The following is a 27,287-nucleotide window of genomic DNA, read 5'->3' as shown; positions in this document are numbered from 1 at the left end:
AAAGGGCCAGCACAGACATGATGGACCAAATGGCTTCCTTCGCACTGTAACCATTCTATGATTTCCTGAGCTTCCCTTCAAATGCACCTAGGCTACTGATCAACTACTCTACGGGTTCCACATTCTGACCACTATCTGGGTAAAGAGATTCAATCTGTTAGTAACTGTCTTGTATTGACGGCACCTTGGTTTTGTCAACTCCCCAAGCTCGCCACAAGTGGAAACATGTTCTCTACCCTATCAAACCCCTTCATAAAGTCCTCTGTCAGGTCACCACTTGGCCTTCTGTTTTATGGAGAAAAGAGCCGCAGCCTGTTTAATCTTTCCTGCGGGGTAACCCCTTGTATCGCCCTTGTTGTTGTTTGTTTTTTTTTTTTGCACCTTTTCCAGTGCCCCGATTTCCTTTTTGTAATATGGAGATCAGAAGTAGGCACAGTTACTCTTGTGTGTTTTTTCTGTGTTGTGTGTGGGAGACCGCTCATTTGCCAGTTTCTGTTCTTGCTCTCCAGTAGAGCACTGATCACTTGGCACTGGGGAGGAAAGGTACATTTGAACAAGCGATTAGGAAGACAAGTGGAATGCTGTCATTTACTGCAAGGGGAATAGAATATGTAAGTAGAGAAGTCTTTTGCTGCAGTTGTACAGGGCCTTGGTGACACCACCCCTGGAGTACTGAACTATATTATTTCAGGAGGAAAATACTTGCATTGGAGGCAGTTTGGAGCTCATTCACTAGGTTGATCCCTGGATGAAGAGGTTTGTTTTATGAGGAAAGGTTGAGCAGGTTGCGCCTATACGCATTGGAGTTTAGAAGAATGAGAGGTGATCTTATTGAAACATATAAAATCCTCAGGGGACTTGACAGGGTGGATGCTGAGATGTTTCCCCTTGTGGGAGAGACTAGAACGAGGGGACACAGTTTAAAAATAAGCGACCTCCCACTTAAGACAGAGATGAGGAGAAGTTTCTTTCTCCGAGGGTCATTAACCCGTGGAATTCTCTTCTCCAGAGAAGTGAAGCCATTCAATATTTTTAAGGCTGAATTTGATTGACTCTTGATTGACAAGGAGTATAGAGGGTAGATGGGAGTGTGGAGTTGAGGTCGTAGCCATATCAGTTATGATCATATCAAAGGATGGAGCAGGCTTGAGGGGCTGAAAGGCCTACTCCTCCTCATTTGTAAGCTCATATGTAACGTGAAAATAATGAGCGAGAGCAGCTGGTAACCTTGGCCACTCAGTCCCTCGCCCAGACCCTGTGCGTCAATGCTAAACAGAAAGAAATCAGAGCTCCTCCCTGAGTTCTGCCCAACACAGTCCCTGCAAGACACGGAAGATCTCTGGTGCTGTAGGATGTGAAGCCTTGTTGACAGTGGGTATCCGCACCAACTTTTAAGTTGTTCCCAGAGAGAGCACTAAGGTGAGGATGAGAGCTGGCCCCTTGACAGAGCACCAGTGAGGCAGTCCTCTGCTAAGGCACACACCTTTTGAATAACCTTTGTTCAACTGTAGTAGACCTCGGAGGAAAGGGAGAGGGGGAGGTGCATTTATTGATTTCTGGGCAGGGGAAGAAAGGTTATGGAAAAACACACAGAAACCCTCCCTTCCACTGAACAAAGCTGAAGCAGGTTTGCATATAAATACTCTGGGGCTGAAACTTCAACTGTGCAGGCTAATGGGGTACCAGATGGATGGAGTCTTAAGTAGTGAGATGAAGGACCAAGCCACCTTTATGTGCTCTAACGTCAGGAGCAAATCATTACACAGGATAATGGATCAGCCTTTCAAACAGTGGCTGATTTTTACAATTCTTTTCTCTGCCTCGCTTGCGCCAGCTCACAGTCTCTCTAACTCGTCGCCCAATAGTGTATTCAGTTTCTCTTTACCCTCTCTTAATTCGTCTCAGCGTTGGACTCAGCAGCTCATAGATTGATACTAGTCAGTGCCATGTTACACCAGCCCCTTTCTATCCAGGGAACGTATCATTTGCACTCTCTCTTTGCTTCAGTTATATTCTCTGACCGCCTAATTGAGGAGGCTTCAAACTTCTTTCTGTGGAAATGTAACTGAGGGTATAGCTTCTTCTGTCTATCATGGGTCATGAGATGTCCTGAGAGGCTCCGACCAATGAACCTTAAGAGCGGGCAATCCGGAGGAGTGAGGCTTCTCGACGAGAGTCCTGATCGAGCATGTGGACCTGAAAAGCGCTCTGTAGTAAAGTTTACCTGTTTCTTATTGAAACCTGTTTGCTGCTTGAGGAAACATGGTCAAAAAATGTGACTCTAGCATCTTTTCTTCCCCTTAAACTCTGTTACCCTATTGGTGGAAAAAGTTCTGAATGTCTTCCCTCCTTACGCCAAAGGCCTTGCCTGTGCTTTTTAAGTTTCCAGACGTTCCCATTTGAGCTTATCAACATATCTTCACTCCTTCCCTTGAGAATTGTGTGAAGCTATTGGAAAGGGGTAGGTGGGAATGTGGAGTTGGGGCCACAATCGGATCAGCCCTGACCTTATTGAATGGGCTCGATAGGCCCAATGGCCCATCCCTCCTCACTCGTATGTTCGTACAAATCGCAGGTTGATTAGCAGTCTGTCAGACCATGGCGTGAACACTCCTCCCAGGGTCAAAACATTCCTTATACCACTGGGCTGCTTAGGCCTACTGGCAGGAGGGTTTTATGGGGTCCCATAGGAGGGGAAGGGGGTGCCCTTTACACATCCACTGGACTCTAGTATCCCGTCGGATGTCAACCCAGAATTCAGAGCGTCGGCGGTAAGATTCCAACCCTGCGGCCTCCCTCTCTGTGGTGCAAGTGGGCAAAGGTCCATTCGGGTGTCACCATCACGAATGTCCAGGAAAGACTCCAATCTCAAGTGCTGAAGGACAGGCTGCTCATTAGAACCCCAGACACGTGTCTCCCTTTCTGGCTTTCCCTCTTGACGCTGTACTCCGATCTCCCTTCCCTTACCCTGTTCCTTTTCTTTACCTCTGCACAATCCATCATCAAGGCTATACTTGACCAGGAGAGTTTTTTTTTTTGTTGTTGTTATTTGCACAATGAAAGGAAATACGTTTGCGGTTTGTGGTGAGGCGTTGGTAACGGCTAAAAGCTTCAAATTGTCGTGGGAGCGGATGTATCAGACAAAACGCTTTAACGGCAAAGTTTAGTTTCTGGTAACAATATGAAGAAATTGGAGGTTTCTGCTCTAGTGTTTGAATGAAGAGTTCAGTTTGTGTGTGATTTCCACATCAGCTTTAAAAGAAGGGCTTGTATTTATATTGAACCTTTCATGACCTCGGGACCGCTCAAGATGCGGTACTGCCAATTAGGGACCCCCTGAAGTGTATTCACTGTTCTCTGGAAATGTGGCAACCAATTTGCACACAGTTCCCACATGCAGCTTAAAGGCAAAACATTGCAGCTGCTGGAAATCTGAAATAAAAACAGAACATGCTGGAAAATCACAGGTCTGGCAGCATCGGTGGAGAGAGAGAGAGAGAGAGAAACAGAAACTATTTTCGTCCCACGAAAAGTAGTTTAATTAAACGCCAGGAAGGCTGTTTTTTATTGATATTGGGTGAGAGGTTAATATTGGCCAGGACACTTGGCGGTGGGGAGAGGGGAATGCTGCTCTTTGAAATAGTGGGACCTTTTACGCCCAACTGAGAGGGCAGGTGAGGCCTTGGTTTATTGCCTCATCTGAAATTCGGAACTTCCGACAGTGCACTCACACAGCAGCACACTAGGCTGTCAACCTAGATTTATGTGCGCAGGCCACAAGTGAGATTAACAACTGACAACTTCCTGATCGAGAGGTGAACATGCTACCTACCGAACCGTCTGTTGCATTGACACTATAAACTGAAGATATGACTGTTTTCAGCTTTAAAAAGTACACCACCATGCTAAATGCTAAGCAACAGGACGTTTGCACGTTGATAGCTTTTTCAATTCCCCCCCCCCCCCACCCACCCACCCTTGCTCTCTGAAGGAAACTGCATCTTCTGGTTAAACAAACAGCCTAAGGTTGTAACGAACCTTTCCTCATGATGCTTAGAAAGACTTACAGCACAGAAGGAGGCCATTTGGCCCATTGCATTTGCCTACTTCCACGTTCCAGTTCATGGTCTATAGCCATGCAGATTGCAGCACCTCAAGTGCATATCTGAATGTTTTTTTTTAAATGAGATGAGGGTTTTTACCTCTACTGCCCTCTCAGGCAGCGAGTTTCAGATCCCCACTACCCTTTGGGTGAAAACATTACTTCTCCAATCCCCTATAATCCTTCTACCAATTACTTTAAATCCATGCCCACAGTTATTGACCTCTCTGCTAATCTCAGAATGGTTACAGCTGTTACGATCCCCACTGAGGTTACCCCTGGACAAGCCTGAACCCAAGGTGGAGCCCAGTTTGATAGATCCTAACTTTTATTTGTTACGTGGACACAGTAGCTACTGAATCTGGTCAGCGGAGTCAGCTAATGAACTTCTAACAAAAGCATGAAACATCTATTCAACAAGAAAAGATGAACTATATTACAATACTCCACACACAACTATACCTTTATAGATATATACAGATTTGTAAGGATAACACAAGTTACAAAAGCTATCTTATATTTTAATGTACATAGTCCATGTAAACTAATGGCACCCTGTGGTCAGACATACCACACTCTGAAACCAAGTGACTGATGTCACCTCAACCAGGTGCTATAGATCTCTCCTCAACTCCCCCCAAAGGCTTGTCACACCGTGAGCAAACCAGTCTCACTGAGCTCTGCCTTTCACATGAGGATTTCCAATCTTCACCCTCCAAGAACTTGCTTTGGAATCTTCTCCCAAACTGAAGCTTTCTCTCAGATGCCTTCTGCAAGGGTCAACCTCCAGGGTTTCAAACTCTCCTTCCAATGTTCCTCTTCCCTGGGTCACCACATGCATTCAAGCTGTCTTCCATGTACTCTCTCTCTCACTGACTCAACCATCAACAGTACACCAGTGCTTCACATGCCCATGGCAAAGAGCTACAGACCTTCAGTTGTCTTTTTGGACATTCTGGTATCTTGCAAACTATTCTCGCTTTAAATCTGCTTTCTCTAAGCTTGAAGCTTTAAACTTGAAGCTTTCTCTGCCTCTCACTCCAAACTTCACTAATGGGACCTTTTCCAGGTTCCTGTCCTTCCTTTGACTAGAAGATCTTCTTGGGACTTTCTCTTCTTTCTGTCCCATTCTTGGCCTTGGGACCTTTTCGGGACACCTGGAGTTCCCCCTCCCAGTGTCCAGCCTTTCTGGGGCCTTGGTTTCAAACTGAACTTAAAACAGCCGGTTCTTCAGTTTTTGTGTGCCTGTGGGAGGGACCTGCCTCTGGACCCCTGTTGGTAGGCAACAGCCCAATTCTTCTACTCCTATGTTTGCTTTATTTCGTAAGTTAGAAATGTAAGCACCTTCTTTGAAGTGAAACTAAAACTTAATTTGACCTTTTAACACACAGGTATGGAAAGTACAAACCAAACTTAAACTTTAAAACTAAAACTCATTCCTAACACCTACAAACACAAATATAACTTACTTAAACTATCTCTATTTCCTAACAACAGCACAGAAGGAGACCATTTGGCCTGTTGTGTCTGTGCTGGTCTTCTGCTGGAGTACTTCACTTTGTGCTACTCCCCCTGCCTTTTCTCCCTAGCCCTGCACATTTTTTCTTGTCAGATAATGATCCAACTCCCTTTTGGAAGCCTCAAATGACACTCTCTCCACCATGTTCTCGAGCAGTGAATTCTAGCCTTTAACCATGCGCTGTGTGAAAAAGCTCTTCATGTCACCATTAACTCGCTTGCCAGTTACCTTACCTTACCAGTGCCCTCTGGTTCTCGATCCTTCCACCAATGGGAACAGTTTCTCTTCCCATATACTCTGCCCAGATCTGTCATGATTTTATACACTTTAATCAAATCTCCCCTCAGCTTCCTCCAATCCAAAGAAAACAAACCCAGCCTATCTAATCTTTCTTCATGGCTAAAATTCTTCACTCTTGGCAAAATCCCCTGAAATCCCCTAATCCAATCAGGTCCTCCTTCAAATGCAGTGACCTGAACTGTATGCAGTACTCTAGTTGGGGTCCCACTAGTGTTTTATATGGTTCCAGCATAACCTCTCTGCTGCGAAGGACCTCGACCAATAAAGGAAAGTATCCAGCATTCCTTCTTGACCCCCTCATCTACCTGTCCTGCTACCTTCGGTGACCTGTGGACAGGCACTCCAAAGTCGTTGCCCCTCTAACTTCTCAGCATCCCACCATTTATTGTGACTTTCCTTCCCTTGTTTGCCCCCACACTTCTTGAGATTGAATCCCATTTGCCATTTTTCTACCCACCCGACCAGTCCATTGATATTTTCCTGCAATTTACTGTTTTCTTCCTTGCTATCAACTACATGGCCAATTTTTGTATCATCTGTAAATTCCTTACATTCTTGATATGTGCCATGACCAGCAAGGGATTCAATATTAATCCACTGGAAACAGCCATCCAGTCACAAAAATACCCATCAGCCATAACCCTTTGCTTTCTGCCACTGAGCCAGTTTTGGTTCCAACTTGCCACATTCCCTTGGATCTCATCAGCTTTTAATTTTCTAACCAGTCTGTTATGTGAGACCTTGTCAAAAGCCTTGCTAAAATCCATGTTTTCCTGCTGGTCGCGTCAAATGTGCTACCCCCTTGGACTCTCGTGGTTACCTCCGCAAAAAATTCAGTCAAACATGACCTTCTCTCAACAAATCGCTCTCGCGCTCTTACTCTCCCTTAGAATTTTTTTCCAATAATTTGACCACTGCTGAGGTTAGGCTGACTGGCATGTAATTACTTCATCTATCCATTCCAATCTTTTTAAACAGCATTTCAACCTTTAACAGTCCTCCAGGTCCTCTGGCATCATGGGTGTAATCAGAGAGGATTGGAAAACGATGGTCAGTTTCTTTTGGATTTTCCTTGATTTTATTTGCCAATATTCCTTCTTGCCCTCTCTTGACCTTTTTAATTTCCTTTTTAATTGCACTCTGCACTTTCTATACTCCAGGTTTTCTGTAGTATTGAGCTTTTGGCACCTGACATGAGCTCTCTTTTTCGCGTGCTATCCGACTCTGTATGTTGTTTGCATCTTACATTTGTGAGTCCACCTTTTTCCTTTGTGCAAACTTATTTGTTCTGAACCCTCTTTATCTCCTTGAATACCTCCCTCTCCTCTGACAATGACCTTCAAGGAGCTGCTTCCAGCCTACTTTTGCCAAATCACATCTCCACTGAGTAAGATTGGCCTTTCCCCAATTTAAAACTTCTACTCTAGGTGCTTTTACATAACTGCTCTAAATATAACTGGTTTTAGAGCGCCTTGATGTTGGGCAAGTTGGCTCGGAGAGGGTGCTGCTAGTCACTTAAAACCAGCCCAGCTGGGTAGGAGACACAATTCGTATGCCTGACACCAGTCTCCCGAAACAACTGCTCTAGCATCCATGAAGCAAATTAAGCATCCCTGTCGACTCATGGGAGTCCCTGGCTTGTGACCAACCAAAATGGAGAAGGCTCATTCGGGAAGGCACCAAACATGAGAGATTTTATTCAGGAAAGTGCAGAGGCGAAGTCAAGAGGCAAACCTCCAAATAACCCATATAACCAACCCTTCAAGCACCACCTGAACCGCATGTGGCAGAGAATGCAGATCACATATTGGACTTGGCAGCCACCTCAGAACTCATCGAACCTGAGTGGAAGCAAATCATCCTCGATCCCAAAGGCCAAAAATCTAGCTATTCTGATCACCACCATCTCACTGACCTGCCCAGATTCATTTTTTAAAACTAAGCCCAGATTTGTCCTTTCTCTTGTTGGCCCAGCTACTTACTGGCTAACGATGCCTGGCAATGACCATCTTGAACAAGAGCAAATCTAAGCCACCCTCCCTTGACATTCAATGGCATTACCACTTCTGAATCCCCAACTAGCAACATCCTGGAGGTTACCATTGACCGGAAATTGAACTAGACTAGCCATGTAAATACTGTGGCTACAAGAGCAGGCCAGAGGCTAGGAATCCTGCAACGAGTAACTCCCCACCTGACTCCCCAAAGCCTGTCCACCATCTACAAGGTACAAGTTAGGAGTCTGATGAAATGCTCTTCACTTGCCTGGATGAGTGCAGCTCCTACAACATTCAAGAAGCTTGAAACCATCCAGGACGAAGCAGCCTGCTTGATTGGCACACCATCCACAAACATTCACTCCCTCCATCACCACCGATGCACAGTAACAGCAGTGTGTGTACCATCTACAAGATGCACTGCAGGAATTCACCAAGGCTCCTTCGACAGCTCTTTCCAAACCCACGACCCTACCATCTAGAAGGACAAGGGAAGCAGACACATGGGAACACCATCACCTGGAAGTTCCCCTCCAAGCCACTCACCATCCTGACTTGGAAATATATCGCCATTCCTTCACTGTCGCTGGGTCAAAATCCTGGAACTCCCTCCCTAACAGCACTTTTTAAAAAAATTCATTTCACGGGATGTGGGCTTCGCTGGCTGGGCCAGCATTGATTGCCCTTCCCTAGTTGCCCTTGAGAAGATGAATGGCGAGCTACCTTCTGTGGGTGTACCTACACCACATGGACTGCAGCTGTTCAAGAAGGCAGCTCACCACCACCACCTCCTGGAGGCAGATTGGGGATGGGCAATCAGTGCTGGCCCAGCCAGTGATGCCCACATCCTGTGAATTAATAAATAATTAAAAAAAAACTTTTGAATGTATTTCAAGCATTCTGCACCCTCTGTAGCTTTTACACTGAATTAGGGCAGCTGATATCGCCTACTAGTATTGCCCTCTTTGTTTCTGCACTTCCCAGCAATTTGCCTACATATTTACTTTTCTATCTCCCTCTGCTTGGGGATGTGTAATAAACTCCCAGCAGTTTGAGTGCTCCTTTCTGGCTCTGTCGCCTTCCAGTTTAGCGTCTCTCCCGACAGCTGCGATTATTCCCTTAGCCGGCACTGCAATTCCCCTCTTCTCTTTTTAAGCCCACTTTCTATCCCTCTGAAAATCCTGTCACCCGGAATTTGGAGCTGCCAGTTCTGTCCTCTCAGAGATTAGTTTTCAATTCTCTTCACCTCTTTCGAAAAAAACATTTGAATTACTTTATAAATTGAGTTAAATAAAGTGTGGCTTTAATGTTTAAAAATCTTTGAGAAGTTTACCTCAAACTATCTTTAAAAAAAATCCAAATGTTTAAGGATGAACGTTACCTTGCATGTTAAACTGGACCCAGCACTCTGTTCTTAGCCAAGAACTTCCAGGAATTGAAGGTTAATCTGAACTCTGATGAGAAAAATCACAGGGGCATTGAAAATACTGATGTTTTTTTTTTCCCACCCCCTTTTCTGATTTATTAGATATATAAATGTATTGGAGATTTGGATAAAAGCTGTTTGGGCAGGGAGGTTGGAGGTGTAGGGATTCTGTGATGAAACATGCAGGGATAAGTCCAATTGAGTTGGGAATTTCAGTTTTGGGGTTTCCCAGTCCCCCAGGATTGGCATACTCCTGAGTTCTTTAACGGGGTTTGACATGGCAACAGATGACCCCTCGTCCTGTCCCCCATCATCATTCTCTTCCTCGTCATTTCCTGCCTCAAATAACATGGGCTCCATGGCCTCTTACTGTGCTGCATTGACTCTGTGATTGTAACCAGTCAGTGGCAAACCTGGAGTGCAAAAGACATGGGTACCTTCAAAGTGGATGGAGAGGGAGTGGTGTCAAATTTTGTATGATAGTGCTCCTGGGAGTCACTTCATGGTGTTTTTGCTGTCTTTAGAGTAGCATTTTTTAAAAAAAATTCATTCATGGGATGCGGGCTTCGCTGGCTGGGCCAGCATTTATTGCCCATCCCTAGTTGCCCTTGAGAAGGTGGTGGTGAGCTGCTGCCTTGAACCGCTGCGATATAAATGCACGTTATAGCTGGTGCATAGATTTTCAAATGGGCAGTCCGTTGAAAGCTGGAAACAAAGCCCCCCAGACATTCAGTAGGGCTGACAGCATCTGACATTTTTCAGGGTTCAATGGGATCTGACCAGGGGTTATTAAGTCCTAAAACATTAACCTTTACTACCCTCCCTCTGGAGAGCCTGCCTGGCCTGATGAGTATTTCCAGTGTATTTTCGTTTTTATTTTGCTGCTTTTTGAAGGAATTGCTCAGGTCTCTGATCCCCCTTGTCAATCACCACCAACCACTGCCTCTACTCCCGTCATCATCTCCGCACCCCCCTCCCCCCAACCCAATTCCCCTCCAGTATTTGCTTCTGTGCCTGTGTACTAATAAGAGAAACTCTTGCCTTTCTTTGGAGCCTTTTACAATTCCAGGAGCTCCTAAAACGTTTTACAGCCACTCAGCACTGTTGACCCGTAGCCACTGTTATGATGTAGGAAATGCGGCAGCCAATGTGCACAGCAAGATCCAACAAACAACAACGGGGTAGATGACCAGATAATCTATTTTGGCGATGTTGGTTGGGTGGATAAATATTGACCATGGAGATAACTCTTCTGCTCTTCATTGAAATTAGTGTTGTTGGTCCTTTGACCTGAGGGGACAGACAAGGCCTCAGTTCAATATCCCATCTAAAGCGTATGCTTTCTACAACGATTGAAACAAACAGAAGAGATGCTGGGGTTGCGGAAGGAGAGAACAAACAGGCTTTGACGAAAGGTTTTGGGCGCCAACCAATCTGCTCTCCGTACGGGTGCTGATTGCCTTACTGATGAACTTATCACAATCTGAGCTTTTCCAACTCTCTCTCTCTCTCTCTGGCTCACCTACTGACGAAGCTAAACCATCAGCGGGGCTCCATGCAAGCAACTCTCTTGTTTCTACAAGCAATGACCTGACCACTGATAAGAGCAACATGGGTAGTGTTATGAGCCGCAGCTGAGATTACCCCTGGACAAGCCTGATCCCAGGCTTTATGGATCCTAAGTTTTATTTACTTGTTTAGTTACATGAGGAGCCATCACAGGAGTCAGCTGATGAACTTTTAACAAAATAAAATGTTTATTAAACAAGAAAAGATGAGCTGTATTACAATCCTCCTCCACCTACAACTATACCTTTACAGATATATACAGATTTGTAAAGATAACACAAGTTACAAAAGCTATCTTACACTTTAATGTTCACAGTAAGTACACAGTTCATGTAAACCAATAGGCATCCTGTGGTCAGACACACCACACTCTGAAACCAAGTGACAGATGCTATGGACCTCCCCTCAACTCCCCCCAGATGCTTGTCACACTGTGAACCAACCAGAACACAAGGGTTTCCAATATCCACTCTCCAAAATCTCATCTTGGAATCTTCTCCCAAACCGACGCTATCTCTCAGGTGTCTTCCGTAAGGGTTCACCTCCATGGTTTCAAACTTTCCTTCTGATGTTCCTCTTCCCTGGGTCACCACATGCAATTCATGCCGTCTTCCATGCAGTCTGTCTCACCAACCCAGCCATCAAGAGTACACCACTGTTTCACATGCCCATAGCAAAGAGTTACAAACCTTCAGTTGTCTATTTGGACCTTTTTGCCACTTGCAAGCTGTTCTCGCATAAAATCTGCTTTCTGCAGTTTTGTTTAAATCTGAAGCTTGGAGCCTTTCACTCTTCACTTAACAGGACCTTTTCCAGGTTCCTTTCCTATCTCTTGACTAGAAGATCGCCTTTGGTCTTTCTGCTCTTCCACCCCCCTGGATTTTGGGGTTTTTCCTTGGCTTGGGGCTGGCTATCTGTCCCCTTTTACTCCGGTCTCTCCTGCAGCAACTTTGAGAGCCAATTGAACTCCACAGCTTCCAAATCAAAACTGCTGTCTGTCTTCGTGTGTGTGTGTGTGTCTATGGCAGGGACTTGCCTCTGGTCCCCTGTTGCTAGGCAACAGTCCAATTCTCCTTCCTTTTTATGTTTACCTTCTTTAGGAGTTGTAAAACTCCTCATTAGAAATGCAAGCACCTTCTTAAAGTGAAACTAAAACTACATTTGACCTTTGTTAACACACAGATACAGAAACACAAATCAAACTTAAACTTAAAAGCTAAAACTTATTGCTAACCTACAAATACCAATACAACTTACTTAAACTATCTCTATTTACTAACAGTATACCGTGTGCGTGTTCTGTTTGTAAAATATTCACAAAAACCACATGTTGATGATGAAAATGGTGTTGCCAGATGGGAGAGGGGTGAAAAGTGGAAACAGGATAGAACCCAGGAATGCAAATATTTTAAGGTAATCTCTTATCAAGTCGCTGATTAGTCATCTGTAGTTTAAACTTGGGGTGAGGTGGGAAGTTGGAATGTGTTACACAATGTTATCCAGAAATCGTGCATCATCGAGTGCAATGATAGAAATGTGATCAAATGACAATCCCATTGGCTGCTCTCTCTCCTGTCTGCCTCCTTTCTCTCTCTCTCCTTTATGCCTTTCTATCTGTTTTCTCTCTCTCTTCCATTTCTCCTTTCTCTTCCTCTCTTTCCCAGCCTTTTCTATCTCTTCTCTTCATGTTCATTCCTCTGCCACCTCTCCCTCTGTGCACTTTGTCTCTTTCCTCGATGGTTTTTGTATGTTTAAAAATCGAACCTTTTTTTTCTTTTGCTCCCAAGCTTTGAAACATTTTTCTGATGGTTTCTCGTGGTCACGTTTCTGTCCTCAGCCTGCTACAGTGTTCCAGTGAAGCCCAACACAAACTGGAGGAACATTACCTCATCTTCCAATTAGGCTTTTCACAGCCTTCTGGACGTAACATTGAGTTAACGACTTCAGAGCATGAACTCTTTCCTCCATTTTCATCTTTTAAAATTTTTTTCCCAGCCCCTCCCCCTCCACAGAGCTATCTGTAACTGGATCTTATGTTGTGCTTTCACTGAACATTGACCCTTGTTCTTTTATTAACATTCTATTCTCTTACCTTTATGCCACTATTTACACCTTCTTTAGTCTTTAACACTACCATTAACGCTCCCTTTGTCTTGTGGCCATGACATCTTTGTTAAATCTCACCTGAGCTCCTACGAGTCCCTGACCTTCTATTATGCTCCAGCTACTCCACCCCTTTTGAAACAGTATAAAACCCATTTCTACCTCTCTTTAGCCCTGAGGAAGAGTCATATAGACTTAAAATGTTAACTCTGTTTCTCTCTCCACAGATGCTGCCAGACCTGCTGAGTTTTTCCAGCATTTTCTGTTTATATTTTTCTGATGGTACTTGTTTTAAAAATGGATTTGGTTCTGGATTTAATGGAAATGGATCCATTTCTCTCTCTGTGCCCCGAAAGCCAAGGATGGAAAGTTCTGGTTTATTTTAAGATCATATTTTGCAAGAAATAGGGAGGAATTTATCCACTATATTGCTATGACTCAACCCTTTCATCCTCTTTCCTCAAATAAGTCTCCAGCTGGCTTTCTGTAGAGTTAAGGATCGCACGTCAGTCAAATAAGTTTTTTTTTAATGTAACTTGTTAAATAATTGAGGCCAAACCCCACCTATTGAGTTTTACATCTGTGTCCTCGAGCCAGGTTCTTGTATGTTTATAGGGACTCCTTGAGCTGTTCATTAAGGTTGTCAAACAAATCTTTTCATTGAGTGCTCGATGAAAGTTTATGACTTTGAAGAACAGAAGTCTAGAGGAGAGAAAAAAAAAATGTTCAAAATGTTGAAGGGTTAAGGGTTCTGTCAGGGTATACAAGGAGAAGCTGCTCCCACTGGTAGGTGGGTTGGTAACCAGAGAGTTACAGATTTCAGAAAATTGGCAGACAATGAAGCCAAGGGGTGATGAGAATTAGTTGTGAATTGGAACACACTGCCTGAAAGGATGGTGTAAACAGATTCAATAATAGCTTTGAAAGGGAAATTTGGTGAATACTTGAAGGGGGAAAGAATTGTAGGCCACCTGGGAAAGAGCAAGAGAGAGGGGGGCTAATTGGGTAGTCCTTAAAAAGAGCCAGCAGAGGTACAGTGGGCTGAGTGGCCTCCTTTGGTTTCGTATGATTATGTTTAAAATTATATTTTACTTAATCTGTGTAAATTGTCCTGTTATCTTAAGTTGCATGAGATCTCAATGCACATTGACCAGATGCCTGCATGTAAACATTCTCGGCAATAAATGCTGGTCTGACCAGCGACAGCCACACCTGGAGAGAGAACTTTAACCTCCCTGCGTTTGTTGATAAAATGGTAAGACACAAGCAGAGAGTGCGAGTGTTTCTTCAGTAAAGGTACTTTACTTCCTTGGTCACTGCTTACTGGGTTATCTGTTAAAATGGTGCCTAACACAGGCGACAGTGCTAGACTTCAGCACCATTTGAAACGCTAGCAACATTGCATGGAGAGGGGAGATATCATCATGGTCAGCTCGACCAACAAAGTAGCTGCTCCAGGCTAGGTGGATGTTGGGTTATGACAGGGGGGGCGGGGGGGAGGTGGTGCGGGGGTGGTGGAAGGCGGATGCGGAACAGGAAAATGAGTGGAGGTGGGGCTGGGCATGGGCTGAGAGTGTGGGGTCTAGACAAATGTTCTCTTTACACTAAATGAGTGTGTGGCCATGCAGCGATCAGGAGTGTGCCATGCAGGGACCAAAGAGGCATCACAAGATCAGCGATCCCTTTAAGATGCACATGTTGCAAGAGACTGGCCATGCACACCGAAGCAAAATTAGGGAGAGCTTTAGTTCAGACCCAGGATGCGGCTTTGTAAGTCTCGTTGCACAAGTCAACGTTCTCGGTGCTCACTTTGTTGAAGTCAAAGGAGTGCTCGCACAAAGACTTTCTGCATTTGATAAATTCATGCCAGAATTTCAAACGCTGGGGAGAGAGACAGATGGCAGAGTTTTGCACTGCACAGTGGCAGCTATTTAAGTAAATCGAAAGCATGTGAAAATCCCATTTACCTGAACTGTGTTAAACTGTGACTGTGGTCGGTTGATCTGTTCTTTAATTAGGCTTATGATCAAAGTTTCATTCTGCATCAAATGGGTCACAACTCTGCCTTTTACCTCCTACAGCTTCAGAATAGAGTTGAAATGAAAGCTATCATTTATTTCTGCGAGTGGAGATTGGAGCCCAGGTGTATGTGAGACACCAGAGTGTCAGACTAATGAGCATATCGAACATGATAAAGCTAACCATTCTGTCACACGCAAAATGAGAAATCAAGGTTCACAAAGTTATTATTCAAGAGCATTTTGTTTATTAGTATGGGCTAAAGCAAAGAGTGTATGTCTTCCCATCCCCCCGCACTCTGCAACCTGCCACCCTCTTCACATGTTTAGTCTTCTGATACCTCAGTCAACACTTTTTGGCTTGAATGATTATATATGACGTTTGGCTGTAACTCTTTCGAGTACAAACCCGTTTCCATCTGTTCCTATTCAAATGAAGTTACATTGTTTTATAGTTTGCCATTGTGAGATTTGAACTCTTGATCTTGGGGTTACAAACCCAGTACCATAACCACTTGGCTATTTAGGCCAAGCGACGTTTGGCTGTAGTGGCAGTTCTGTGTGCTTATTTATTTATTAATATTAAAATAAGTCTCAATTCATTAAAATACTAAACTCCGTCATGTACAGCCTATAAAATAGAAAACATCATGAGGCTCTTCACAGAAGTGCAATCAGAAAAAGGTGCACATTTTTGCAAAGAAAGGGTAATTCCAAGGTTGGCCAAGTCAGTAAAATTTAAGCAGAGTCTTAGAAGGAATGGAAAGGGTTGCAGAGGGAATTCCTGTGCTTAGGGCCTAGCCGGCTGAAGGCACAGCCACCAACAGTGGGGCAAAGTTGTTCGTTCCATTATTCGGGTTGGGGAAAGAATGAGTCTGAAGCCAGCTTGGACCTTAGATTGGTTTATCCCCAAGCCTGCAGAGTGAAGACACAGACTCTTCCAGTTTCCCCCTAACACCCAGTGTGAAAACATTTTTATACTCTTGTAATGAAGCCCGAATACTTCCCCAATTGGGAGCTTGGCCTAAATAGCCAAGTGGTTATGGTACTGGGTTTGTAACCCCAAGATCAAGAGTTCAAATCTCACAATGGCAAACTATGAAACTATGTAACTTCATCTGAAACAGATGGAAACGGGTTTGTACTCGAAAGAGTTACTTGCCCAATTGGGGACAGCTGCTCTTCATTACCAACTTAAAGCATAGTCTCTATTGCAGCACAATTCCAACATTAACAAAGTGAGTGGGGTTGTGGGGTGGGGTGGGGGGTGGGGGGTGGGGGGGGAACCACACATGAGACCAGAATTAGAAGAGCACAGAGATCACAGAGAGTTATAGAGCTGGAGGAAGTTACAGAGATAGAGAGTGATGAGGGCCCGGGAGGAATATGAACACAAGGTGTCGGGGTAACCAGAAATCAATGTGGGTCAATGAACACAGGAGCTGATGGGTGGAAGAGACTTGATGCAAGCAAAGGATTTGTTCTGGGTGATGATTGCGTAGTGTGCCTGAGGACCAGTCTCAGCAATTGAATGATTCAAGCCATTGTATCTCGTTGGATGAAAATGTTCATTGATATTGCTGCTGCACGTGACGCTATCCAGTTTTCACAAGATCATGGCAGACAGGCTCGATAAGCTAAAATGGCTGCCTTGTGCCGTGACGACTCCCTGATGCTACTCTCAAGGTGGAATGCCATTTGACCATTTGACCAATCTGCCTAGAGATATCGCACTGTCATCTTATTTGGGCACCTCAGTGCTTCTTAAATGATTTCCAAATTTTTACCTCCCCAAGAGTCTGTTCCGTGTGATGATCACTCTATATGAAGATGAACCGATCTAAATATCCCTGATATAAATTATAAATTTATCTTTTGCTTGTTTGAACCTATGGTTCCCTTAAACCTACTCTCAAAATTTAATTAAAATAACATTCCGGCTTTAATTTTTTTTTTTGAATTCTCAACTTGTCCCTTTGGAACTTGGGCATGTTTCTCTTGCCAGACCAATAAAGCCAAAGTTTCCCTGAGTCTTGCCTCGCAACTCAGACCTTTGACGTAAGGTATCGTCTCGTAGCTCCGCTCCAATGCTTGAATATTTCTTGGCGAGCAGCACTGGGGTACAGCCCTCTTGGTGTCCTGACAACAAACTGTACAGTTTATACACCGCTCCTGTGATCCTGAGGTTTCTGCGCTCCTTTAATTCTGACCTCTTGAGCGTCCCCAGTTTTCTTTGCTTCATCTTTGGCGGCTTCGCCTTCAGCTGAGTAAACTCTGGAATTCCCTCCCTCCGTCTCTTTTAAGACTCTGTATAAGACAAAGCTTTTGGTCACCTGGCCCACTTTTGTACGTGGGTCAGTGTAAAATTATTTGTCTGTCAGTGCACCTGTGAGCTGCCTTGGGGTTTTTTTTTAATCGTTCATAGGATGTAGGCATCATTAGCTAGGCCAGCATTTATTGCCCATCCCTAAGAGTCAACCATGTTGCTGTGGGCACATGTAGGCCAGACTTCCTTCCTATAAGATTTCCTTCCCTAAAGAACATTAGTGAGCCAGACCCTTAATTCCAGATTTATATTGTATTCAAATTTCGCCATCTGCCGTGGTGGGATTCGAACCCAGAGCATTACCCTGGGTCTCTGGAATATTCAGCCATGATCTCATTGAATGGTGGAGCAGACTTGATGGGCTGAATGGCCTAATTCTGCTCCTACGTCTTATGGTCTAATACCACTATGCCACCGCCTCATACCATACTACGATAAAGTCACTATATAAATACAAGATGTGTGTAATTCAACATTCAGTTTGGTTCATTGGTTAATCCTCTACATTGGCTGGACGTGTTGAGTTTACTAAGATCTTGGGGTACCTGCTTCAGCTTCTTCCTGGGCTATTTCAGCAGCAATCCTGGTGTACACATGTCACCCATTTTGGATGAGAAGTTAAACCAAGGCTATGTCTGCTCCTTCAGGTGGGTGTAAAAGATCTTATTTCAAAGAAGAGCAGGGGAATTCTCCCCGGGTATCTTGGCCAATATTTATCTCTTGATCGACATCAATTTAAAAAAAAAATTATTTAGTCAATATCACGTTGCTGTTTATGGGATCTTGCAGTGTGCAAATTGGCTGTTGTGTTTCCTAGATTAAAACAGTGACTAAACTTCAATAGTAACTCATCGGCAGTAAAGTACATTGGACCTCCTGAGGTTGTGAAAGACCTTAAAAGAAAGACAAGCCTTTCTGTTGTACTTTGTTCCTTGCCTGGAGCGCTCAGTTCACAAAGTGAGCCTTTGTTCAAAAAGGAGTGAGCCACCATCAAGCAGACTCCATTGGCACAAAAACAGATGATGTCATGCCTGTTTGGACGATGCAACAGTTTGGCTTGGCTGCACATTGGCTGGGTTGGTAGTTTCTAATTCACTTTAGTAAGAATGACAACTGGTTTGGGTGTTTTGGCTAAAGAATTGTTTACACATCCGCTCTGAGTTAGCGTTCTGCAATCAGATCCATTACGTAACTGGTGCAGACGTACATACTTGGTTCTCATTGCCCTTCAAGGATATGGCTTGCTTGGGGAAATGCAATGTGTAACTATCTCCATAGAGACCAGTAACTCTTAAAAAGGGAATTGAACTTCCAGTGATTAGCTGAAAGAATGATCCATCAAGATTTCACACTTTAAATCTTTTACTGTAACAAATGACTAAAAACACTATTGACTAAACACTATTTTCGTTTTGTAGGCAATATATTTAACGCAGAAAGTAACATTCCCCTTGTATGTTTGTCACCCATTCGTCATCTCTACAGAATTATAGTCCTTTTGCAAGCAATCCACAGTTATTCCCATCTTCTAATGGGTTCCTGTATCCCTGTTTCACCGAATAGTAACTTCAGGTTTCCTCAGTTTTTATAGAGTCTGTTCCGATAATTGTTCTTCCCCCTTAGACATGCCAGAACAGATCTCCCGGAATCAGTCAAAGGATGCAGGATGCATCTCTTTGACTGGAAACTGTGTCTCCCTCCTGCATCCAGCAACCTTTTTCTCTCTGCTGACCACACATAACTTCTGCTAACACAAAAACAGAATTACCTGGAAAAACTCAGCAGGTCTGGCAGCATCGGCGGAGAAGAAAAGAGTTGACGTTTCGAGTCCTCATGACCCTTCGACAGAACTTGCGTTCGAGTCCAAGAAAGAGTTGAAATATAAGCTGGTTTAAGGTGTGTGTGTGGGGGGCGGAGAGATAGAGAGACAAAGAGGTGGGGGGGGGGGTGGCGGTGTGGTTGTAGGGACAAACAAGCAGTGATAGAAGCAGATCATCAAAAGATGTCAACGACAATAGTACAATAGAACACATAGGTGTTAAAATTAAAGTTGGTGATATTATCTAAACGAATGTGCTAATTAAGAATGGATGGTAGGGCACTCAAGGTATAGCTCTAGTGGGGTTTTTTTTTTATTTATATAATGGAAATAGGTGGGAAAAGGAAAATCTTTATAATTTATTGGAAAAAAAAGGGAAGGGGGAAACAGAAAGGGGGTGGGGATGGGGGAGGGAGCTTACGACCTAAAGTTGTTGAATTCAATATTCAGTCCGGAAGGCTGTAAAGTCCCTAGTCGGAAGATGAGGTGTTGTTCCTCCAGTTTGCGTTGGGCTTCACTGGAACAATGCAGCAAGCCAAGGACAGACATGTGGGCAAGAGAGCAGGGTGGAGTGTTGAAATGGCAAGCGACAGGGAGGTTTGGGTCATTCTTGCGGACAGACTGCAGGTGTTCTGCAAAGCGGTCGCCCAGTTTACGTTTGGTCTCTCCAATGTAGAGGAGACCACATTGGGAGCAACGAATGCAGTAGACTAAGTTGGGGGAAATGCAAGTGAAATGCTGCTTCACTTGAAAGGAGTGTTTGGGTCCTTGGACGGTGAGGAGAGAGGAAGTGAAGGGGCAGGTGTTGTATCTTTTGCGTGGGCATGGGGTGGTGCCATAGGAGGGGGTTGAGGAGTAGGGGGTGATGGAGGAGTGGACCAGGGTGTCCCGGAGGGAGCGATCCCTACGGAATGCCGATAAGGGGGGTGAAGGGAAGATGTGTTTGGTGGTGGCATCATGCTGGAGTTGGCGGAAATGGCGGAGGATGATCCTTTGAATGCGGAGGCTGGTGGGGTGATAAGTGAGGACAAGGGGGACCCTATCATGTTTCTGGGAGGGAGGAGAAGGCGTGAGGGCGGATGCGCGGGACATGGGCCGGACACGGTTGAGGGCCCTGTCAACGACCGTGGGTGGAAAACCTCGGTTAAGGAAGAAGGAGGACATGTCGGAGGAACTGTTTTTGAATGTAGCATCATCGGAACAGATGCGACGGAGGCGAAGGAACTGAGAGAATGGGATGGAGTCCTTACAGGAAGCGGGGTGTGAGGAGCTGTAGTCGAGATAGCTGTGGGAGTCGGTGGGTTTGTAATGGATATTGGTGGACAGTCTATCACCAGAGATTGAGACAGAGAGGTCAAGGAAGGGAAGGGAAGTGTCAGAGATGGACCACGTGAAAATGATGGAGGGGTGGAGATTGGAAGCAAAATTAATAAATTTTTCCAAGTCCTGACGAGAGCATGAAGCGGCACCGAAGTAATCATCGATGTTTTTGTTTTGGATTTCCAGCATCCGCAGTTTTTTTGTTTTCATAACTTCTGCTGTCTGTCTGTGATATTCATTGATTTGTAGGGAGCCTGTAACCTGACCTTAAAATGACTTCCTCAAACGTCTTTTCCCATGGTAACATGGAACATGTTAGCCTTGTATTGTGGTAAAAATACTAATTGCCTACCTTTCACCTCAACTCTCTTTCATCTCAGAAGTGAATGGATAATTTACAACACAACTGCTTGCAGCCCCATGCCTACAACACCTTTCTGGGACTTGGAGACTCTGAGTTTACCACGTGTAGACTATGAGACTGCTGCCATTGTCTCCAAGCTTAAATACCTTGTGCCGCCTTATCAGTCTAACAATTGAAATCTTCCTTTGATCTCTAACAATTAAACCACCCAGGTCTACCACCAGGCAGACTGCAGAACAAGTAAATGACTGCCTTCATTTACCCTAAATTTAAAGCTACTGTGCCAGAATATTATAATCTAATAAACCTCATAACTGTGATTCAGTTTAGACAACAATGTGTATCTGAAGCAGTGATCCCCAAGGCAGAACACTGGTGCAAACTCCTAGGTTTATGAATATGTTGTATAAGGGACGGGAAGTAATTTCACATCGAGAACCTCCGCTCTCCTTTGGTTCTGTGAAGAATTGGACTAGCAAAAGCAAAAAAAAGAGAAATGCTTTTGTTTATTCGTACCTGGAGATGAGTGTCGCTGGCAATGTTGCCAGCATTTGTTGCCCCATCCATAAATGGGGGGGGGGGGATTGGTGGGGGGAGAGAGGGAAGTGAGGGATTGGGCGGGGGGGAGAGGGAAGTGAGGGATTGGGGGGGGAGAGAGAGGGAAGTGAGGGATTGGGGGGGGAGAGAGGGAAGTGAGGGATTTGGGGGGGAGAGAGGGAAGTGAGGGATTTGAGGGGGAGAGAGGGAAGTGAGGGATTGGGCGGGGGGAGAGGGAAGTGAGGGATGGGGGGGGGAGAGAGGGAAGTGAGGGATTGGCGGAGGGGGAGAGGGAAGTGAGGGATTGGCGGAGGGGGAGAGGGAAGTGAGGGATTGGCGGAGGGGGAGAGGGAAGTGAGGGATTGCCGGAGGGGGAGAGGGAAGTGAGGGATTGCCGGAGGGGGAGAGGGAAGTGAGGGATTGGCGGAGGGGGAGAGGGAAGTGAGGGATTGGCGGAGGGGGAGAGGGAAGTGAGGGATTGGCGGAGGGGGAGAGGGAAGTGAGGGATTGGCGGAGGGGGAGAGGGAAGTGAGGGATTGGCGGAGGGGGAGAGGGAAGTGAGGGATTGGCGGAGGGGGAGAGGGAAGTGAGGGATTGGCGGAGGGGGAGAGGGAAGTGAGGGATTGGGCGGAGGGGGAGAGGGAAGTGAGGGATTGGCGTGGGGGGAGAGGGAAGTGAGGGATTGGGCGGAGGGGGAGAGGGAAGTGAGGGATTGGGCGGAGGGGAGAGGGAAGTGAGGGATTGGCGGAGGGGGAGAGGGAAGTGAGGGATTGGCGGAGGGGGAGAGGGAAGTGAGGGATTGGCGGAGGGGGAGAGGGAAGTGAGGGATTGGGCGGGGGGAGAGGGAAGTGAGGGATTGGGCGGGGGGAGAGGGAAGTGAGGGATTGGGCGGGGGGAGAGGGAAGTGAGGGATTGGCGGAGGGGGAGAGGGAAGTGAGGGATTGGGCGGGGGGGAGAGGGAAGTGAGGGATTGGCAGAGGGGGAGAGGGAAGTGAGGGATTGGCAGAGGGGGAGAGGGAAGTGAGGGATTGGCAGAGGGGGAGAGGGAAGTGAGGGATTGGGCGGGGGGGAGAGGGAAGTGAGGGATTGGGCGGGGGGGAGAGGGAAGTGAGGGATTGGGCGGGGGGGAGAGGGAAGTGAGGGAGGGAGTGGGAAGGTGATATTGAACCAGAAGAATGGCCATAGTGTTATTGAATGGCAGGGCAGGCATGCGGGCTATGTGGCCTACTCTTACCATTTCTCATGTTCTCCTGTTCTTATCTACCTACTTTCAACAGTTAGTTGCAGTTTGGCAGGCATTGAATCAGAATGATTACCTCCCCATTGGTATGCTACCTGATGCCAGAGATATCATGGTGATTAAGGAGTGATCCAACTGTAATGTTTCAAATGATTAAGGATTTGATAAGGTAGACGGAGAGAAACTATTTCCTCCAGTGGGGGAGCACAGAGGCAGGGGACATAGCCTTAAAAATAAGAGCTAGTCTATTCAGAGAGTGATGCCTGGAAGCACTTGACACACAAAGCAGGGAAATTATCCCTAGTGTATTGGTCAATACTGACCCCTCAAACTGCTACAGTAAAACAGACTATCTGGTCATGGGCACATCGCTGTTTGTGACAGTGTTATGCACACGTTCCCTGCCCTGTTACCTGCATTACAACAATGGCAATACTTTGGTGGGAGACAGTGGCGTTGTGGTGATACTAGACCAGTAATCCAGAGGCCCAGGCTAATGCTGTGGGGACACAGGTTCAACCCACCCTGACAGCTGGTGGAATTTAAATTCAAGTAATAAGTCTGGAATATAAAGAAAATTTCACCGTCACTGAGGCTATCATCGATTGTTATGAAAACTCATCTGGTTCACTCATGCCCTTTAGGGAAGTAAACCTCCCATTCTTACCTGGCCTGGCCTACATATGGCTCCAGACTGCAGCAATGTGGTTGACTCTTAACTGCACTCAAGGGTACTTGGGGATGGGCTTAAATGCTGGCTTTGCCAGTAATGCCTACATCCCACAAAAGAATAAAAGAAAAAAAAGTTAGCTTTAATGTGCTTTGCGATGTTCTGAGGATGTGTAAGGTGCTATATAAATTAAAATTATATATTTTTTTACTGACTGAAATCAGCTAACTCAAACTTAGACTGTTGAATTGGAGTTTATCCAAAGCATCAGTCTTAGATTGGGCCTGGCACTTTTCTGGATCTGTGTGGGAGCTGTCAGTCAAAGCCCACTTGACAAATAATCTAAACCTTATATGTGAGCAAACCGTAATTACCCTGATCAGTTAAGATGACTCGTAGACTGCAGAGGGGTTAACTGATGATGTTGGCAGGATGGTTGTAACTTGTTGCCCGAGGTTGGAATTTATCCACCTCAATTAGTCAATGTGCTGAAGGCTGAACAAAGAAGGTATTCTGTTCAAACTTCCTTATGTAATGTAACAATTGGTGAGCAGAGTATTGGCAGGAAGTAGTAGTTGGCCTGTTGATTTTTATGTTGGTTCTATGTTGTGGGCTTGTTCTAACCAGCAGCTGAGTTGATAGCGGCCAAATCATGAAGAATGTGTTGTATGAAAGGTGCAAATTGCACAAAAAGGTTGGCTTTCTAGTCCTTTGACCCTTTCTGTAGTCACCATGGCCATTAACATTGCATCTTTCATAACTAGCCAGTAAAGATGAGAAGGAAAAGAGAAGCTTTTAGCAGGTAAAAGGGAAGCAAATCAGCGGAGGCATGAGTGGAGTACAGAAAGTGCAGGGTGGAGCTTAAAGCAATTAGGAGAGCAAAGAAGGGATATGAGAAAGCTCTGGCTGGTAAAAGTAGGGAAAATCCCAAGATATTCCACAAGTATATCAATGAGAAAAGGATAACCAGGGAAAGAGTAGGGCCCATTAGGGAACAAGACGGCAATCTATGGGTGGAACCAGAGCACATTGCTAGAGTATTGAATGAATACTTAACATCCATCTTCACCCAAGAGAATGAGGATGAAGGTATGGAACTCGGAGAGAGAGATTGCGAGTTTCTTAAGCAAATTGATATAGGGAGTGACAAGGTATTGGAGGTGTTGGCAGGCTTAAAAGTGGACAAATCTCCAGGTCTGGATGATTTAAGTCCCAGACAGCTGAGGGAGGCAAGGGAGAAGATGGCAGGGGCTCTGACCCAAATTTTTAATTCCTCTCTGGCCACGGGGAGGTGCCAGAGGACTGGAGAACAGCTAATGTGGTTCCACTATTTAAGAAGGGTTGTAGAGATAAGCCAGGGAACTACAGACCAGTGAGTCTCACATCAGTGGTAGGGAAAATATTGGAGAAAATTCTGAAGGAGAGAATCTATCTCCACTTGGAGAGGCAAGGTTTGATCAGGGATAGTCAGCATGGCTTTGTCAGAGGGAGTTCATGCCTAATAAATTTGATTGAATTTTTTGAGGAGTTGACCAGGTGTGTAGATGAGGGTAGTGTAGTTGATGTAGTTTATATGGATTCAGCAAAGCCTTTGACAAGGTCCCACTTGGGAGACTTATAAAGAAGGCAAATACACATGGGATATATGGTAATTTGATAAGGTTGCTTCAAAATAGCTAAGTTGTAGGAGACAAAGGGTGATGACAGAAGGATGCTGTAGTGACTGGAAGCCAGTGTCCAGTGGCATACCACAGGGATCTGTGCTGGGTCCCCTATTATTTGTCATTTCTATAAACGACAAAGATGATTATGTGGGGGATAGGATTAGTAGGTTTGCGGATGACACAAAGATTGGCTGGGTAGTTAACAGTGAGGTTGAGTATCTTGGGCTACAGGAAGATATAGACGGGATGGTCAAATGGGCAGATAAGAGGCAGATGAAATTTAACCCCAAAAAGTGAGAGGTGATACACTCTGGAAGGAGTAATTTGACAAGGAAGTATTCAATGAATGGCATGACACTAGGAAGTTCTGAGGAACAAAAGGACTTTGGCATGTGTGTCCATAAGATCTCTGAAGGTGGAGGGGCATGTTAGTGGGGAGGTGAAAAAGGCATATGGGACACTTGCCTTTATCAATCGAGGCATAGATGACAAAAGTAGGGAGGTCATGTTGGAGTTGTATAGAACCTTGGTGAGGCCACAGCTGGAGTACTGTGTGTAGTTCTGGTCACCACATTATAGGAAGGATGTGATTGCACTGGAGAGGGTGCAAAAGAGATTCACCAGGATGTTGCCTGGGATGAAACATTTAAGTTATGAAGAGAGGTTGGATGGACTTGGGTTGTCTTCGTTGGAGCAGAGAAGACTGAGGGGTGACCTGATGGAGGTGTACAAGATTGAGGGGCATGGACAGGGTGGATAGGGAGCAGCTGTCCCCCTTAGTTGAAGGGTTAGTCACGAGGGGACACAAGTTCAAGGTGAGGGGCAGGAGGTTTAGGGGGTATGTGAGGATAAACCTTTTTACCCAAAGGGTGGTGATGGTTTGGAATGCACTGCCTGGGAGGGTGGTGGAGGTGAGTTGCCTCACATCCTTTTAAAAAGTACCTGGATGAGCACTTGGCACATCATAACATTCAAGGGCTATGGGCCAAGTGCTGGTAAATGGGATTAGGTAGGTAGGTCAGGTGTTTCTCAAGTGTCGGTGCAGACTCGATGGGCCGAAGGGCCTCTTCTGCACTGTGTGATTCTGTGAAAGCTAACCCCTCAGGGAGTCGAATAAGAGAGGTTGGGTGGATGGAGGGGGGTTGATGTGATTGTGGGCTGAGGGTTGGTGGTGGATAAAGAGGGGGAAAACTCTGCCTCTCTCAGGAAAATTGCTTTGGGGAAAATGACTCTCCTACTCCCGAAAGAAAAAACTTCCATCTTTCTTTCACAACCTCAGGATGTCCCAAAGCACTTTTCAGGCAATGAAGCACCTTTGAAATATAGTCACTGTTGTATTGCAGGCAAACTGGCAGCCAATTTACTCACGGCAACTTCCTATAAACAGCGAGGAGATAATGACCATATTATCTGTTTTTACTGCTGAGGGGTTGAGGGTACTGAGCAGGACCTGGGAGAGGATTTCCCTGTTCCTCTTTGTAATAGTGTGGGGGAATCTTGAGAGGACAGCTGGAGCCTCAGTTTAATGTCTCATCCAAAAGATGGCAGCTGTGATAGGGCAGCACTACTTCAGTACTGCACTAGGCTTTATGCTCAGTCTCTGGAGTGGAAGCTAGCAAGAAAGTCCTTGGGAGATTATTGTTAACCCAAATCCAATCATTTGACGGATAGGGTGGTGCGAGGAAGACTGGAAATCCTCCTAATAAACTCAAAAGGTTTTATGAGTGGGTTGGCAGCTTGCCCAGACTTGTGACAACAGCACCAGAGGTTTTGCTTGATAATTAGACCAGGGCACTTGAACAGATGTTGCCTGAATTAGTGATGGACTGCATCCACCCAAGTGGCTCCACAGAGTCCGTCTACACTGTGGCTTACGGGTGTGGTTGTATGGTTGAGTCAGGATCTCTCTCCGGTTTGTGTTAGGAGGAGACAGTAAGTTGTGTAGATAGCAGTGGGAAGTTGCAAAGGGATATTAGACAAACTATGTTAGATGGAGTTCAATGAGGGGAAGTGTGAGGTTATCCGCTTTGAATCCAATAGAGGCCAAGTTGAAATATTTCCTTAATGGTGAGAGTTTGGAACCTCTGAGGTCCAGTGGGATTTGGTGTCCATGTACACAGATAATTAAAAGCAAATGCACAGGTGCAAAAAGTGATGGAGGTGGCTGATGGAATCTTGGCCTTTATCTCAAGAGGGCTGCGTTACAAGGGGGAGAAAAGTGATGCTTTAGTTGCACAGACCTTGTTAAGGCCTGGAGTACGGTGTTCAGGTATAGAGCCGCAAACTTCAAGGGAGGTTATATTGGCTTTGGAA

General features: G+C 45.3%; 1 protein-coding gene across 1 annotated transcript in view; it reads left to right on the top strand.

Moving 5' to 3' along the window:
* Nucleotides 1–27,287, top strand: part of LOC121277293 (G protein-coupled receptor kinase 5-like) — a 142,484-nt gene that overhangs the window by 37,850 nt on the left and 77,347 nt on the right. The window lies entirely within an intron of this gene.

This window comes from Carcharodon carcharias, chromosome 4 (assembly GCF_017639515.1).
Source record: "Carcharodon carcharias isolate sCarCar2 chromosome 4, sCarCar2.pri, whole genome shotgun sequence".
Lineage (NCBI taxonomy): Eukaryota > Metazoa > Chordata > Chondrichthyes > Lamniformes > Lamnidae > Carcharodon > Carcharodon carcharias.
Note: the sequence above shows the minus strand (reverse complement) of the source record. Positions and strands in the feature narration are given on the sequence as shown.